Genomic DNA, 9,044 nt, shown 5'->3' with positions numbered 1-9,044 from the left:
CTCTGACCCTCTCCCCTTTCGTGCTGTTTCTCACTCTTCTCTCTCTCTCAAATAAATAAATAAATAAACAAATAAATAAATAAAATCTTAAAAAAAAAAAGAAAGGAAGGAAGCTCTTAATCCCATCTTCCCTTCTCTGTTTTTGGGACTTGGACAAATTCAAGATCTCTCAACCTCAGCTGGGCCTTACCTTTGATACTGCTAATTGCAATGAGACTAATATTTTAGGACAAGAGCTACAGACCATTCACAGGCTTTTTCCTGTCCCATTATTCTGATCTAAGATAATGCTGAGCAACATTTGCCTATTATCCCCTGGGGACAGAACTGGACAGTGCTGGGTCGTGACTCCTCCCCATTTGAGGCAGCTTCAAAGGTGACATCCCAGCATGACTTTCTTGCCTTATCTGAGGCACAAAGAGCTTCAACTTTCTAATAGAAATGTTAAACAGCAAGCCAGCATTTTTTTTTTCCAGGACAAGGACAAATTCCCGTAAGAATTTTGCAAACATTACATGTTCTCTTTCCCCTTGATGCAATATGTATAATTTATCTTCTGCTATAACTTGCTTAAAGTCACAGTTTGTTAATCCCATCTGCTTCCCAAGAAGAGGACAAACTGTTACACGGTGGATGTCCTGAGTTCTGTGTCTCCCATGAGCCACAGCTGGTCAAGAACCTAGTCGATGGAAGGACAGCAGTTTGCCCACTGGCAGCAGATCCTGATTGTAGGATTGGGTTTGCTGTCTCACCCTCCTCTGCTCTCTCTGCACCTCCATTCATAAACTCACGGAATGCCCCTTGCTTGCGTTATCTAACGCAGCTGTCTCCCACGAAGAAGTTCATGTTTCTGTGAGGACCAAAGATGTGCACCAATAAGCCAGTGCCCGGGGGATGCAGTGGTCTTTCCTTGTGCCCATCACCCGGGACTAGGTGGCCTTAAAGCATGGTGGAAGGTTCTATTGCTGTGGCATGAGCTGAGAGACAGCTCTGGGGCCCGCCAGTCTGCAGGCTGTGAAGTGTGTGCTGAGCTAGCAACAACACGGGATGCTAGCTCTCCTGGAGTCAGTTATGTGGGGCTGGGAGCCAGTTGAGGGAGGTCAGAGTGGTCCATACTTAGTAGCGAGGGGAAGAACCGGGTCTATCAAGAGATGCACAAGTAGGGGCGCCTGAGTGGCTTAGTGGGTTAAGTGGCAGGCTCTTGGTTTCGGCTCAGGTCATGATCTCAGGGTCCTGGGATCAGCCCTGCATCGTGCCTGGGGCTCCGTGCTCAATGAGGAGTCTGCTTGGGGATTCTTCTCTCTTTCTCCCTCTGCCCTCCCCCTGCTCGTGTGTGCGCTCTCTCTTTCTCAAATAAATAAATAAATCTTTTTTTTTTTTTAAAGATTTTATTTATTTGGGACAGAGACAGAGAGCACAAGCTGGGGGGAGAGGCAGAGGGAGAAAGAGAAGCTGACTCCCCGCTGAGCAGGGAGCCTGATGCGGGGCTCGATCCCAGGACCCTGGGATCATGACCTGAGGTGAAGGCAGATGCTTAACCGACTGAGCCACCCAGGTGCCCCTAAATAAATAAATCTTAAAAAAACAGAGAGAGAGAGAGAGAGAGAGAGATACAAAAGTGATTCCTCTGAAGTGGAAGCTGAGACTGTCATCGGCCACTGAGGAAAAGATCATAAAGTGGGTTCTGGTGTTGGCTAGGGGGTTGTCCTTGACTGTGAAAAGGAAATGGAGGCCACTATTAAACAGAGACAGGGAGGAATCTGGAGAGAGCCCGAGGTGGGGTGGGGCCATCTGGGGCACCGCCTTCCTCCAGACCCAGCGGTAAAGTAAGTGGAGGGTTTTCACCCTCCTTGGGTGAGTTATGAATGGATCCTCCAGCTGCGGTGCTGGCTATGGGCAAAAGGAACGTGAAGCAGGTAGAGCCAGAGAGAAACCCTGACCTTAGAGGACCAATAGGATCAGAAACCTGTGGGTGGGTCCTCTGGAGGGTGGTGGGGGCTAGACTGGGACAGTTAGAGTAACCCCTGACCCCGAGTCCTCCCAGCCTTTCCTCGCTCCCTCTCCAGCCCCTGGGGCCAGCTCTCTTCCTGGAGGGAAGGACAGCGGCCACTGGCCCTCGAGAACAGTTGGGTCTGGGTTTCTCCCTCCCCACAACACCTCTTGGAAGAGGTCCACAGGGTCCATGGCGGTATGTCGGAGTTTGGGTCTAGCGTGACTTGTATATAACTTAAGTTGCTACGTTTGTCATAATTGTTACATAGCACTAGATTACTAGTTATGGAACTATTCAGATATCTTTTTTTTTTTGGATTCAGTTTTGGAAAATTTTCTAGAAATGTGTCCATATTACCTGAATTTTCAAATATATTGGCTTAAAGTTTGTCATATCTGCTTTCTGTTTAGAAAAACTTGATTGCGAAATATAACTCATGTACAGGCGCGCCTGGGTGGCTCAGTTGTTAAGCGTCTGCCTTCGCCTCAGGTCATGACCCCAGGGTCCTGGGATCGAGCCCCGCATCGGGCTACCTGCTCGGCGGGGAGCCTGCTTCTCTCTCTCCCGCTCCCCCTGCTTGTGTTCCCTCTCTTGCTGTCTCTCTGTCAAATAAATAAATAAAATTTAAAAAATATATAACTCATGTATAGAAAGGTGCACAAAATATAAATGCAGGATATAACGTATAGTTATAAAGCAAACATCCATGTAATCACCACCCAAGTCAAGAAATTAAGTATTGCCAGCCCCACCAGAATCCACAAGCACCCCTTTTCAATCACATCCCCTCCTTTCCTCTCAAGGGTAATCATTCCTGCACTTTTATGGTAATCTCCGGCTAGTGTTATAGTCTTATCATTCTTTATAGTTTATCCATCCATATGGGATACATTTTGGACTTTTTCTTTTTTCTTTTAAGATTTTATTTATTTATTTGACAGAGAGAGACACAGTGAGAGAGGGAACACAAGCAGGGGGAGTGGGAGAGGGAGAAGCAGGCTCCCCGCTGAGCAGGGAGCCCAATGTGGGGCTCGATCCCAGGACCCTGGGATCATGACCTGAGCCGAAGGCAGACGCTTAACGACTGAGCCACCCAGGCATCCCTGGACTTTTTCTTTTTTTTGATCTTTCTGTAGATGGAATAATTCCCCGTGTATCTTTTCTGTTTTGCTTCTTTTGCTCAGCACTAGGTTTATAACATTAATCTATGTTGTTGTGAGGTTTTAGTTTGTTTATTTTCATTGCTGTTTAGTATTCCATGGTGGAATTATAACGACATTTATTTATCCACTTTACTATTGATAAGCATTTTGATTGTTTTCAGTTCGGGGCTACATAAATCATTCTTCTCTGAACATTTTCGTGCATGTCTCCTGGGATACAGTGCATGCACTTCTTAGGGCATTTTTCCAGTAGTCATGTTGCTGGGTCACAGGGTATGAGTGTTTATACCACTGTACTGGAAAATGCCACACTTTCCCCAAAGTAGTGAGGCTAACATTCGCCAACTCTCTGTGAGAGTTCCTGCTGCACCATATCCTTGTCACTCTTGGCCTTGCCAGATTTTTAAATTTTACCCAACAGACTTGCACATAATGATATTTCATTATAATTTTTGCACTTTCCTGATTTTTTTATGCAGTTAAGGACTTTTCCATATATTTATTGGCCATTCAAATTTCCTTTTTTTGGTGAAGTGTATATTGAATTTCTTTGCCCATGTTTCTATTGGGTGGGTTTGTCTTCTTCTTCTTGATTTCTGGAGTTCTTTAGATATTCCAGTTAAGACTCCATTAGCTGTTGTATATGTTCAAGTATTACTCCATTGCATGGCTTGTCTTTTTATTATCTTTATGGAATTTCTAAATTTTTACATAATTAAATGTATTTATCTTTTCTTTTATGGTCACTCACAGTAGCTTGTTCCCTTGCTTGCGTGGTTAACAGTGCACATTTTTAAAAAAATTTATTTATTTATTTGAGAAAGAGAGAAAACAACCAAGGAGAGAGGGGCAGAAGGAGAGGGAGGAGCAGACTCCCCACTGAGTGCGGAGCCTGGCCATGACTCCGGGCAACACGCGGGGCTGGATCCAAGGACCCTGAGATCATGACCTGAGCCGAAGTCAGATGCTTAACTAAGCCATCCAGGCACCCTAACAGTTCACGTTTTTAAAAACATAATTTGTTGAGGGGCGCCTGGGTGGCTCAGTTGGTTAGGCAACTGCCTTCGGCTCAGGTCATGATCCCAGGGTCCTGGGATCGAGCCCGGCGTCGGGCTCCCTGCTCGGCAGGAAGCCTGCTTCTCCCTCTCCCACTCCCCCTGCTTGTGTTCCCTCTCTCTCTGTCTCTCTCTCTCTCTCTCTGTCAATTAAATAAATAAAATCTTTAAAAAAAAATAATTTGTTGAAATTCTTTTTTTTTTTTTTTGAAATTCTTGAGGCTTAGGATGATGGTGCATTCCTCCAGAGGGCATTTGCATTTGCTTCTAGCAGGTGCTAGGGGCTTTAGAAGCTTAGGATCATTTTAAACTAAATTTACAGTCTGAATATTTGTAGACCGCAGTAGGTGACGTGAACTCGGCACGCAGCTCTGCATAAGGGACAGCTCCAGGATGCAGCTCCTCGGGGATGGGATTTTCCTCTCCTGCTCTTTGTGACCCTGTGGCGGGCTCCTTGCCATCCCCTGGGGGTGCAGGAGCAGTTTCTTCTGGTTCACCCTTGCACTGAGACTGTGACCCTTTGGGGCCTCTTATAAGATTCTCGTTCTTGGTTAGATCCTGGGTTTTGTGAGACCAAACAAATCCAAAGTCCCTGTGCATCCAGTGGGCAAATGACCTCCAGAGCTTGGCTTCCATCTCTCACTTCACTTAGATTTTGCCTGGTTATTCATTATCAGCTTGTCTGCTCTTTTCAGGGAGATGTTTTGAGGAAGATGCTTGCCAGAAACTTCATTCCCAAAGACTTATGTACTGAGATGTTAAATTGGTAAACTAATTATAGTACATAAAAATTGGGTATAACAGGTAATGTTCAAATAAGGGGAATTATTAAATTATGATTTCACCTATGACAATCACCGTGTTTGTTTTCTAAAATACCCGCTGTGGTAAAGACTGCTGGATGTCCACCAAAACCTCTTCTCTCCTTCTTTGGCATTTAGTACAGTTATCTAGCTGCCCAGGTAGCAGCTGCATTTCCCCCGTGTAGCTGAGTGAGCCTTTATCATGGGCAACTGTCGACACATGTGAATAGAAGTGATGTGCGGCACCTCTGAACACACACCTTGAAATTTCAGCTGCTTTCTCCTTCATGTCCATTACCCTCCCTCGGGCTGAACGTGGACCCTGTTTTGACAATGAAGATGAAGACAACACCTCGGGGGATGTCAGAGCAACAAGACGGAAGGGACCTGGTCACTGAACGGCTGCAGGGAAGGAACACAGTGGCCCCAACAATCTGGACCACTTATCTCAGGATTGTTACGTGAAAAAAGAAAAATCCTGTTAAGTCTGTGTATTTGGCAATATCTTTGTTACAGCACGTTAGCCTTCTCTTAACGATACACACCTGCTTAATAATGCTCGCGTCGCACGGAGGTGTCTAAGTCACTAAGCTCAGTTCCCATTAACTTCCTTCAAATTTATTTCTCTTTGGATCTCTTCTAGGTTCTATGGTTCATTATTATAATCACATCCCTGCAAATATGAACTCCTTAGCCCCTCCCTCTTTCACTTCGTCTTGCTTACTTGGCAAAAGCCATCTTGGTACCTGTGCTCAAGTATCTGACGATCACTGAGAACATCATACAACGAGGCTGACTGGTTTCCTATTCTCAAACATCCAATGAACCCAACATGGAAAAATCTACTGTTTTTCTAATAAGAACGAACTCCTTCTTCTCCACTCTCTTGAGATGATTATTGCATTCCTTCTCCTTGTTCCTCAGATTCCCTACCTCCTTTCCTAGATAGATTCTCATTGGGCAACCTTGCCTCACTCTTTACTCAGACAATTAAAGCCCTCTCTCACACCGACACAGTTTCATCTTCCACCAACTATGTATGCTAACCCACCTGCTTAGGCATGCTCCGGACAAGCTGCCCCTGCTTCTCCCCAGGGCGTTTGACTCTGAATCTTTACCCTTTTACTTTCTCAAAGTGTTTCCTTCCCTACTGGGTCATTTCCCAACAGCATAGGACCATCTCTAATATCTCCCATCTTCCCCAATAAAACAAAACAGACATCTGTATTGGTCTTCTGTTCCACACACCCACACACATCCCTAAATTCAGTGGCTTAGAACAACACAGACTGTGCCACAGTTTCTGTGGGTCAGAAGTTCCAGCATGCTTTCGTTGGGCTCTCTGCCCAGCAGAAGTCCAGCATGTTTTCGTTGGGTTCTCTGCCCAGGGTCTCACCAGGCTGAAAAAAAAAATGTTGGGCAAGGCTGTGATCTCTTCTGAGGCTTGGGCTCCTCTTCCAGGCTCACTAGTTGGTGGCAGAATTCAGCTCCTTGCAGTAGTAGGGCTGAGATGCTCACTTTCTTCTGTCACTTAGGAGTCATTCTCAGCTCCTAGCAGCCACCAGCTGTTCTCTGCCATGTGGCCCTCTTCACAGCATGGCAGTTTGCTTCTTCAAGGCCAGGAGTAGAATCTCTTTCTTTTAAGGACTCATCTGATTAGGTCAGGCCCACCAGGATACTCTGCCTTATGATTAACTCCCAAGTCAACCGATTAGGGACTTTAATTGTATCTGCAAAATCCTTCACCTTTGCCATATAATGTAACCTAATCACAGGTGTGATGTCCCATGATAGTTTCTGCCCACACTCAAGGGGAGGGGATTATACAAGGCATGAACACCAGGAGGCAGGAATCTCGGGGGCCATCTTAGAATTCTGCCTATCACAGAAGCCCTTGACTCTTACCTCCTGCAGTTACTGCCTCAATCCCCTCTCCCTAACACGAGACACTTAAAAGTGCAGTCTAGACTCGGTGTGTCCCAACCACTCCTCAACCCCCTCCAATCTGGCTTCATTTATTGAGATTCCCTTGTCAGGTTACTGGTTTCCATCTTGCCAAATCCAATAAGGATTTCCTTTTGAATTTTTTCTTTCTTTTACTTTTTTTATTACGGAAAATTTCAAACATAAGTAAAATAGAACAATACAATGAATGTCCATGAACTCAAACACTCAGCTCCAACAGACATCAGTGTGTGGTTAGTGTTCTATCTCTGCCCTACCACTTCTCTCTCTTCTATTCTTCTGGTCATTTTAAATCAAATCCAAGTTATTTATACCATTAGTAAATAAATCAGTACTTCAGTATGGATTTCTAAGACAATGACTTTTTTTTTAAAGATTTTATTTTTAAGTAAGCTCTACACCCAACATGGGGCTCGAACTCACACCTCCAAGATCAAGGCTTGAACGCTCCACCGACTGAGACAGCCAGGTGCTCCTAAGACAATGACTTTTATTTAATTAATTAATTTATTTATTTATTTATTTAGAGAGAGTGAGTGGGGAGGGGCAGAGGGAGAGGGAGAGAGAGAATCCCAAGCAGGCTCCATGATCCCTGAGATCATGACCTGAGCCAAAATCAAGAGTCAGAGACTTAACCAACTGAGCCACCCAGGTGCCCCAACAATGACTTTTAAAACATGAGCACAGTAGCATTATCAATACGAAAATAAAAATAATTCCTCAATGTTACCTAATACATCATCACATTTCCCTCCATAAATGTCTTTTTGCAGCAGGTTGGTTTGAATCAAGATCAAAACAAGAGCTATTCATTGTATTTTTTTTCATTCATTGTATTTGGTTGATATAGTCCTTACATTTCATTTAATCTACAATAATCCTCTTTTTACTTTTTAGTTTTAGTTTTTAGTTTTTGGTCTTGCCGCTTATTTCTTGAAGACGTGTGCTCATTGTTCCAGAATTCCCCACCTGCTGGATTTGGCTGCTTGAATCCCTGTGGTGGTGTCACAGGTTCTTCTGCCCGATGGGCAGATAATAGAAAAGGTTCTATTATCGTCAGACTCACGGTCCCAGCCGCATTCAACGCTGCTGCCCATTTTCTCCCCCTTGAGATATTCTCCTTTTGATGATACCATGCGCTCCTGACCTCCTTCCAAGTCTCTGGCCCGTCCTCTTCAGTCTTACAGTTTGCTCTCTTCCACCCAAACTAGAAACACTAGTGGTTCCTCGGGCCCCTGGTGGTGGGCCCTTGGTCCTTCTCTACCCGCCCGCTCTCCCTAGGTTAGTTCATCTGGTTCTGTGGCTTTTAATGCCATGTAGATACTGTAAGACACACACCATTTCATCTCTAGCCCAGCCCCTCCTGAGCTCCAGATCATCTCTGTGAAGACCTACTTGATAGGTCCGCTCAGCTCTCCCACCAGCATCTCAAACTCAGCCCGTGAACAGCAGCCCCACCCCACCCCTCCCCCCAGCCACTGGAGCCTGGATGCTGGAGTTTTCCTTGATTCCTGCCTTACTCTCACATCTTCTATGCGGCCCATCAGGGTCTGTCATTAGTCCTCTAAATGACACACGTCCACATCGCACTGTCTGCACCTTAGTCCCAGCCACTGTCACCTTGACCTGGGACGCTGGTCCAGTCTCCTTACTTTCTTCTTCCACTCCAGACCCCCTTCAATCAATTCTCCACGTGGCCCCAAGTCACCCTTTCAAAGCACACATCAGATAATGTAACTACCCTGCCTAAATCATGGGACTTGAAATAGAATAGAATAGAAATAGAATCATTCCCTGCTCTCCTGTGCTTCTCTTCCTGCTCTCCAGCCACAGAAGGCCTTCTCTTGGGCCCTCAGAAATTTCAGAGTCCTGCCCATCTCTCTGATCGAACATTCTCCGTATGACTCATCACAGCTGGTGCCTTCTTTCCCTTCAGCTGCAGCTTACACGGGACCCCCTCAGAGAGCCTTTCGTGTCCCCCTGGATCTGAAGGACTCCCCCCATTATTTTCTTTGTCTCCTTCAGTGCACTGAGCACACATACATTGATGTGTGCACATGTCTCG

This window comes from Eumetopias jubatus, unplaced genomic scaffold (assembly GCF_037043125.1).
Source record: "Eumetopias jubatus isolate StellerSeaLion01/CBP00866 unplaced genomic scaffold, mEumJub1_p1.0 scaffold_4, whole genome shotgun sequence".
Lineage (NCBI taxonomy): Eukaryota > Metazoa > Chordata > Mammalia > Carnivora > Otariidae > Eumetopias > Eumetopias jubatus.
Note: the sequence above shows the minus strand (reverse complement) of the source record.